Below are 8,757 nucleotides of genomic sequence, written 5' to 3' on the forward strand. Positions count from 1 at the left end.
AAAATTTTCAAAGGATAAACTTAGAAATGTGCTATTTTGGTCATTTTAGTTTTTGAGTCCTATTTTTGTGATATAAACTTAAAAAGATGCTATTTTGGAGATTTGCCCTTATTAATTTATCGAGTATTAATTTATAGAAGTTTTATTGCAGGAAGAAGTATAAACCATTGTAGGAAGAAGTATAAACCATTTTTCATTCTTTGTACGTAATCTCATTCTAGATATCTCCTGTCTCTCTCATAAATACTATATTCGTCTATTGCTTTCCAATTGCTTCCTTTGAAACTTGAAGAAATGCAAATTGCTTGCAAAGTTTTTTTTTTTTTTATCATCAACTTATAGAGGTTTTAGAAACAACGAGGACAGTCCGAGTAGAGAACTGAGATCTTTGATGGGTGCTAAAAGCGGCTCGTGGTCTGGTGGTAAAGGAACCTCGGCTGAGGTGCCCGCCGTCACGAGTTCGAGCTCCGGCCACAACGGATTTAACATGGTTTCCGTTTGGCCTCCAGGACCTTCTTCGCCAGTTCCGGTTGGATGCGGTGGGATAGTCGGACCAAGTGAGAAGTCCGGATACCTGGATTATCAAAAAAAAGAAAAAACTAAAATACCGAGTACAAGGATTAATGGTCACATCTAAAAACTATAAGGGAATAAGCTGAGAAAAGAAATGACAATATCAAGTGTCATTGATATGTAATATATTCGAGACTATACTGTATATCTACATGCACCTTACATATTCTTAAGTGACTATATGGTTGGTTTTGGTTTGGGCAAGTAAACATACACAGTTTCTTCTCTCTCTTCCTCTCATAAAAAAACTTTCGTTTTTTCCTTTCTTATCATTTGAAATACATGTCTCTGTTAAGAGGTTAGTACGTAGGGAAGCTGTTGCAGTGTTGTGTGTCTTTTGTGACTCCGTACAAGATTCAAAAGTGAGGACGATTCACAGCAAATTTTAGTCAAAACCAAAGACCAAGGGTGAAAAAGGACACTCAAAAAGTACAAAAGAAAGAAAAAGATGGATGGATGGACCAATAGTATGTAGTCTTTAGTAGGCGAGGCTAGTCCTTCAAAGCTCAACAGTTCTTAACGTTCACCAGTTTCTCACATTCTGTCTCTAATTATCTACAATTCTACATTACAAGACCTAACCTAAAAAAAAAAAGAAAAATCTCTGAAAGCTTTCTTCTTAACATATAATGATGAGGTCCTCATCGACTTCTTTCACATCAAAGAGGTGTCGAGCTCCACAAGAGAAGGTCATTCTCAAGGTCACAAACCTAGAGGACGAAGGGATAGATGTCTACAAAATGGGTACTCATGTACATCTGAAGAAACTAATGCTTGCTTACTGCCAAAGGAGAAACCTAGACCACAGGACTCTTAGGTTCATCTTTAACGGTAGCTTCCTCAGGCCAAGACAGACTCCTGCTCAGCTCATGATGGAAGATGACGATATCATCCACACGGTCATGGAACAAGCTAGCAATGCCGGCCCTAACGACGATGCTTGATCTCCTTCGAATAAAGAAAACGGTTTCTAGTCATTTTTCCGAGAGTTTCACAACTAGAGCATTTTAATTTGTTGCCGGTTCAGTTTGTTGTGTTGCATTTAGTAGTAGTAGAAATGTAGAACCTTGTCAAGTGATTTTAATCAGTAAGAGGCAAACAAAGCTTATTTATATTTTAATTTAGATCAAGGAAAGTGTATTCAATATATTATTTAGAGTTGTTTGATTTTTAGTGGATTTTTAGATAAATTAGAGAAGTTGTGATTTTAGTTAATACACTATAGAATTCTATCTAAAACCATTTTTTAGTTAAAAGAATTATACCATAACACCATAGAATCATCACAAATTAATCTTTACAAATCCATTAATATACTTTTAATGACATGAAATTGCAAATCTATAAGTAATAAAAGGGAGATATCCTACTCAATCAGACTGTCTACGTAGGCAATTATAATCAACCAATCAGAGAGTGTGTTTTTGCCATGTCAAATGTGTGTTGCTTACCATGGGCCTCGACCGTGTTTTAATAAATCGTGACTGATACGAATGGGCCTCAAGCCCATCAGACCATACCAAGGCACAGACGGCGATCAACCCATTACTAGCTCTCCCATTCGCATTTCTCGAACCCTAATAACCCAAAAACATTCTTCATCCGATTTTGCGATTCTTCAATCTTCATCCCCTCTGACGATTCTTTATCCCTTTCCTCTGACTCTTCTTTGTTCCGTTTCACTATCTAAACAATCAATACATCCTCCACTCCCTTCTATCTTTACTCTCATTTATGGATTCGTTTTGCTTTTCCCCTTCGGATTTTGTTTATAAAGCTCTTAGTCCGCCTTTTCTACTTCGGATTTTGTTTATACAACTCCTGATTCGAGTTTTATTTCGATTAAGATTCTCTGCCATGAGTTCCAACGGGAAATCCACCTCTGAGAAACCAAAAGGCGTTGAGACTGACTCCTCTACCGGATCGATCAATCTCATTGGAACGCCATATGTCTCTTCCAGCCACACTATTAGCGAACCCCACTCGAAGCAAGGTAAAGGCGAGGCGTCGGTCCCTTCCGGTGTGACCAAACTCAGCGGCAAGACCTCTGTTTCTTCCGGTGTCTTGATCGGTGTACCTAAATCGAGAAACCCCAATGGTGAGAACTCTTAGCATTTACTTATGAACTTAAAGAGTCCGTTTGATTACCTTACCAAATTAGAGGGTCTAAAGCTTTGAGATTTAAAACTATAGAGTCTGTTTGATTGCCTTAACAAATAGAAAGTCTAAAGCTTTGATCTTTAAAAGAACGAGATGAATAAGATTATTTTTAGGTTTAAAACTATAGAGTCTGTTTGATTGCCTTAACAAATAGAAAGTCTAAAGCTTTGATCTTTAAAAGAACGAGATGAATAAGATTATTTTTATGGTAGATAGTTTTTATACTACATAAAATATAAAAGTATATGAGACTGTGGTTTGGATTTAGTTTCCTTTTTCTTGATGGTAACGTGGGTGTTACTATGCAGGTATGAAGAATGGTGTCTCTTCAGGTGTTAGAGGGAAAGCCGTTGTCTCCTCTGGCGGCAAGGGAAAAGCCATTGTCTCGGCCGAAGTGGTGGCTTTCAGAAGTGTGAAATACGGATCTCATGATGGCGAGCTGAGGTTTCGGTTGATCCATTTTTGGGAAGCTCAGAATGTTGTGACAAAAGTGCTTATAGGTCTCGAGATGCTTCTTATCGACGAAGAGGTATAAACCGAGTTCTATATTACAATTTAGTTTATGAATGATGATGAGGACCATTTTTTGTTCTATTATTTTGTTCTTTAGTGCATTTATAGTAAGTGTTTGTTTTGTTGATGTTACCGTGAAATATGATTTTGTTGTTGATGCATATCTGAGATCTCATTTCTAGCATTTCTGATTAATTTCTTTGATTATGATAACAGGAAACTGTCATCCAGGGTTTCATCCCAGCTGGGAGGATAGACACTTATTTGCCACACATGAGGGCTGGTGGGATTTAGAGACTCAACACTTTTTACGGGTCTAACAACAAGACTTTGTATCATGTTGCAGAGTCAAGTTTCACCGTCACATTCTCAACGACTTCTGTCCTCTCTGATCTAGATGACAGTTCGGTATGTTTCCCTGAGGATCGTTTTAGGTTCTATGGATATGAAGAGTTCGATGCTGCTTGCGACTTGAAAGGAGACCTTTATGGTAAGGTCTCACTGTTATATATAAGATAATGATAATATATTTCGATCAAATATATTCAACATTTTTGGTTACACTGTGTGTTAATGATATATAAAGCATTGATAATGTTTTTTGTTTTGCAGATTATATTGGCCATATCAAGCTTGTGAATGGGCAGGTTCTCGGTGACAATCTCGTGCTAGATGATGCAGATATAGCTTCTTCGCGCAGAGTTATGCTCCATGTTCAAACACATGAGTAAGCTACCCTGTATTATTTCGTATTCATGAGTTGTCTCTCTATTTACACATGATTTTGTATGTTATAGCGGTCCGGTGATGAAGTTGTACCTATGGGACAAGGCTGCCTCTGAATTTTGTGAGAGATTCAAAGCATCTGGGGGAACTGCACGTGTTATTTTAGTCACTACCTTGAACCCAAAGCGTCTTGGAGGTCTGTATTACCTACTTTTTCTTTGAGTAGGATGGCCTGTTAATATTATATGGATAGGATAGCTTTGAGTAGTAGAACTGCTTTTGGTATAAATTAGGCTTATTGGCTATGAGCATCCGATGGGCTCTGTTACAATCTTCCATCTCTATTATAACAATGGTTCTGTTATAGGTGCTCTGGCTCTATCTTCCATGGCGCCATCACGTGTGTTTTTGGACACTGATGTCCAAGCAACCCGAGATTATCTCAATTGGTAATCTTTCATTTATTTATAAATTGTTAATCCTTATTCCATCAGTGTTTTTTTGAAGTTTGTTCGTTGGCTTCAGGATGAACACGAATCTAGATGTTGCTAACAGAGTTAACGCAGACATTGTCACTAAAACTGAAACAGTGACCATAGGCGAGCTATTTTCTTATATGAAGCAGGAAGATGCGAAGGTTGTTCCGTACTAATTGGTAACGCATCTAATATGATTATCTTGGTTGCTTATTAAATCGTTTAGCGTTTTGCAGGTTGCTTGGTTTGAGTGCATAGCAACTGTTGGAGATGTTGTGCACGGTTCGTCATGGTATTACATCGGCTGTGGTGTGTGCCACACTAAGGCAACCAAAGGACCTACCAGCCTAATGTGCAAGAAGTGTGGGAAAACCAGTATTGTTGGTGTTGCACAGTAAGTGACTCAGCTCTACTTAAACTCATACTCAATGCACCATTCTTAATCTGTGTGTGACACAGGTACCTGACGAAGATCTCCGTGTATGATAATGATGATCAAGCGTCTCTTGTGCTTCTTGGTGATGCTGGACATGAGTTATCTGGAAAGAAAGCTTCTGAATTGGTTGATGATTATTTCGAGGTAATACAGCCCCGTTTGCCTTTGTTATTTAAATCTGTAATTCCAAGATAATTTGAGGTATATAGTTACAGTTGATTACCTTATTTTAGGCCAACGAGGATGTAGGAGGTGATCACTTGGTTCCGGTACCTCAAGCTCTCATCGATACCATTGGACAGACTCGCAAATTCGTTGTGAAAGTGTCGAAACACAATTTGACTGGCCAGACTCAATCTTTGACTGTGACAAAGGTGCTACTCTAGAAGTCCCGAAAGTTGAGGCCAATTTGGAAGGAAACGTGGCTGTACCAGACACACGTGAAACTTTGGATAAGGAAGATGCTGATGACGATCCTTCCACATGCTTTGGGAGTGTGAAGAGGGCTGCTGATAAGGTTGAGGCAGAGGATCCCAAGCGAGCAAGGAGTGGCTAGGATGTGTTAAATGTTGGTTTTTATGGTTACTAAAACTCTCTGCTTTGGTTTTTTTAATTTCATACTTTGATTTTGCATCTTTAAGTTTGTTGTCTGAACATTGAAGTTTTGTTGGATTTGAATCTTTCACGAATTTGGTTGTTTAAATACAAAATGTGTTCTAAAGTATTTACGATTTTTGTTGGTTTAGGTACCGTAAATACTTATGACAAGAGAAAGTATTTGTAGCTTATTGGTTTTTACCAATTTTGATAAGAAATGTTTTTTTAATATTATATTTAATTTTATTGTGTATATAGACAAAAAGTAAGAATGTATATTAGTGAATTAAGAATTTCTTAATCAATATTTGATTAGAGCGATAAAATGATAGAAATGGTGGACATGTCAAATATAATGCAAGGATTTGTTATTATCATATTTTATTTGCTCATCTGATATTATGTGTGTCATATGCAGTCTGATCAAATGTAAGCGTGTCTAAATGATTTTGGTTAGATCGTAGTAGTTATGGAATAATAAGGATACAAGCCATCTAATCTATTAAAAGTGAAGTACAAATTTGAATTAACCCATAATTTACTTTAATATTTACAACTCATGCCACTCCCTTTAATTAAAGATTTTCTAATTAAATATATAACATACGATTGGGTTCAAAATCTTTGCAAATGGGCTCAAAATTACTTGCGTTTGTTTAAATTCATTTGGGACAAACTTTTTTCGTGTTAATTAGTTCGTATGAACTGTATAACCAATCGTATATGTTTGGTTATCAAAACAATTATAAATCAAAGTGATCGGATTTATATCAAATGTATTTAATTCCTTGATCATGGCATTAGCTCATAAGTCATAATGGAATCATTTGCTAAACCAGCTAGACAATTCTTGCGTTCAAATTTTTAAAAGAACCATTATAATTTTCGTACAGTCACGATGCAACCAATCTTCTTTATGATTAAAATATAATAATTCAACTAGATTTTGACCCGCGCTTTCAAAACGCGGGTTTATTTTTGTTTTTTTTTCAATTGACAAATATTTAGTAAATGTCACATTTTCATATATTTGTGTTTTATTTTATAAAAGACTTAAAAATTTTATCTTTATTTATCGTATTTCATTTTAAATGACTATTTATGTTAAAAAAATTAAACTTTATTTTTTTAATGAATTAAGTTGGTATAACTCTGATAAATTAATTTTATTATGGGGTTAATATTTTAATTAAAAAATTATATACTTTTAATAAAGATTTATACTTTTCAATAAAAAAATTCAATTATTTTTATGAATGCTTAAATTATATTAAGAAAAGAAAAAAATAATAATTAAGAATAGTTGAAAAAAAATTATTTGAACTTGGACTCAATGGTCCAAAGGAAAAAAAAAGTGAGAATTGAATCTGATTTTTTAATAGGCCCAAATGGCCCAAGAGAGATTTGATTTGGGCTGGATCCAAAAATAATGACCCAATATAGATTTGTTATTAATATTACTTAATTGCCCTTAATGAAACATGCAATGTTAGTGAAGGAAACATGCCCCTAAAGTAATTATGACAATAGGATCCTGCTTTAATAGTATAGACTAGATTTTGACCCGCGCTTTCAAAGCGCGGGTTTATTTTTGTTTTTTTTTTCAATTGACAAATATTTAGTAAATGTCACATTTTCATATATTTGTGTTTTATTTTATAAAAGACTTAAAAATTTTATCTTTATTTATCGTATTTCATTTTAAATGACTATTTATGTTAAAAAAATTAAACTTTATTTTTTTAATGAATTAAGTTGGTATAACTCTGATAAATTAATTTTATTATGGGATTAATACCTTCACTAACAAATTATATACTTTTAATAAAGATTTATACTTTTCAATAAAAAAATACAATTATTTTTATGAATGCTTAAATTATATTAAGAAAAGAAAAAAATAATAATTAAGAATAGTTGAAAAAAAATTATTTGAACTTGCACTCAATGGTCCAAAGGAAAAAAAAAGGTGAGAATTGAATCTGATTTTTTAATAGGCCCAAATGGCCCAAGAGAGATTTGATTTGGGCTGGATCCAAAAATAATGACCCAATATAGATTTGTTATTAATATTACTTAATTGCCCTTAATGAAACATGCAATGTTAGTGAATGAAACATGCCCCTAAGGTAATTATGACAATAGGATCCTGCTTTAATAGTATAGATAAATTAATTTTATTATGGGATTAATACCTTCACTAACAAATTATATACTTTTAATAAAGATTTATACTTTTCAATAAAAAAATTCAATTATTTTTATGAATGCTTAAATTATATTAAGAAAAGAAAAAAATAATAATTAAGAATAGTTGAAAAAAAATTATTTGAACTTGGACTCAATGGTCCAAAGGAAAAAAAAAGGTGAGAATTGAATCTGATTTTTTAATAGGCCCAAATGGCCCAAGAGAGATTTGATTTGGGCTGGATCCAAAAATAATGACCCAATATAGATTTGTTATTAATATTACTTAATTGCCCTTAATGAAACATGCAATGTTAGTGAAGGAAACATGCCCCTAAGGTAATTATGACAATAGGATCCTGCTTTAATAGTATAGATTGTTCACGTTATAACAAGCACCACGATAAATAAGGTTAAATAACCAATTTAAATCAACATCTATCCAGTTTAACATATTTTCGGATACTAATAACTTCATATTCAAATCGTGATTCTCTCACGTATATTTCGATCCTATTTAAAAACACATTGCTTTATAAATCTAAAATGTGATTACTACTATAAAATCTTACCATATAATTGGTCTAGAATATTTTAATCAAAATCAACTACTTTGCCAATATTATTTTTCCAAAATATATAGATCCTATGTGTATTTAACTCGTATAATGTCAACTTCTATTTAGTATATCTTATTAAAAAGAGATCAACTTTTCATGTACAAAATAAATAGTCCATTTATATTATATACAATAACTAAATTCAGAAAAATTTATAATTTTGTACATGAATACTATGTATCTGACATAAAAATAATTTAAATTTCAAATAGTTTCTTAAATTTGTATTACTAATTGCATTATACTATACGAACTAAAAACACATTTAATACACATATTAAGATATAAAATAAATATGACTCAATAATTAATAAATATTTAGACATATATTTTTGTCCAAAAATAAGTTCTCCATTAATAATATAGATAAATAATTAGTAATTTTAACATTTTAAATATTAAGGTTTGAGTACCATATATAATTATCAATTAAACACAAAAAATAACTAATAACTGAATGTATTAGTAA

At 33.0% G+C, this 8,757-nt stretch overlaps 1 long non-coding RNA gene across 2 annotated transcripts; it reads left to right on the forward strand.

The window, feature by feature from the left end:
* The first annotated feature begins 3,334 nt into the window (after positions 1 to 3,334).
* Positions 3,335 to 6,449, forward strand: LOC125587520. Of its 2 annotated transcripts, XR_007323794.1 has the most exons (4): positions 3,335 to 3,973; positions 4,044 to 4,168; positions 4,340 to 4,609; positions 4,685 to 6,449. It is a non-coding gene; the product is annotated as an uncharacterized LOC125587520 (long non-coding RNA). The 2 variants fall into 2 exon arrangements; XR_007323793.1 differs by having other exon boundaries at positions 3,341 to 3,973; positions 4,340 to 6,449.
* Positions 6,450 to 8,757: the final 2,308 nt, after the last annotated feature.

This window comes from Brassica napus, chromosome C5, assembly GCF_020379485.1.
Source record: "Brassica napus cultivar Da-Ae chromosome C5, Da-Ae, whole genome shotgun sequence".
In the NCBI taxonomy this organism is placed as follows: domain Eukaryota; kingdom Viridiplantae; phylum Streptophyta; class Magnoliopsida; order Brassicales; family Brassicaceae; genus Brassica; species Brassica napus.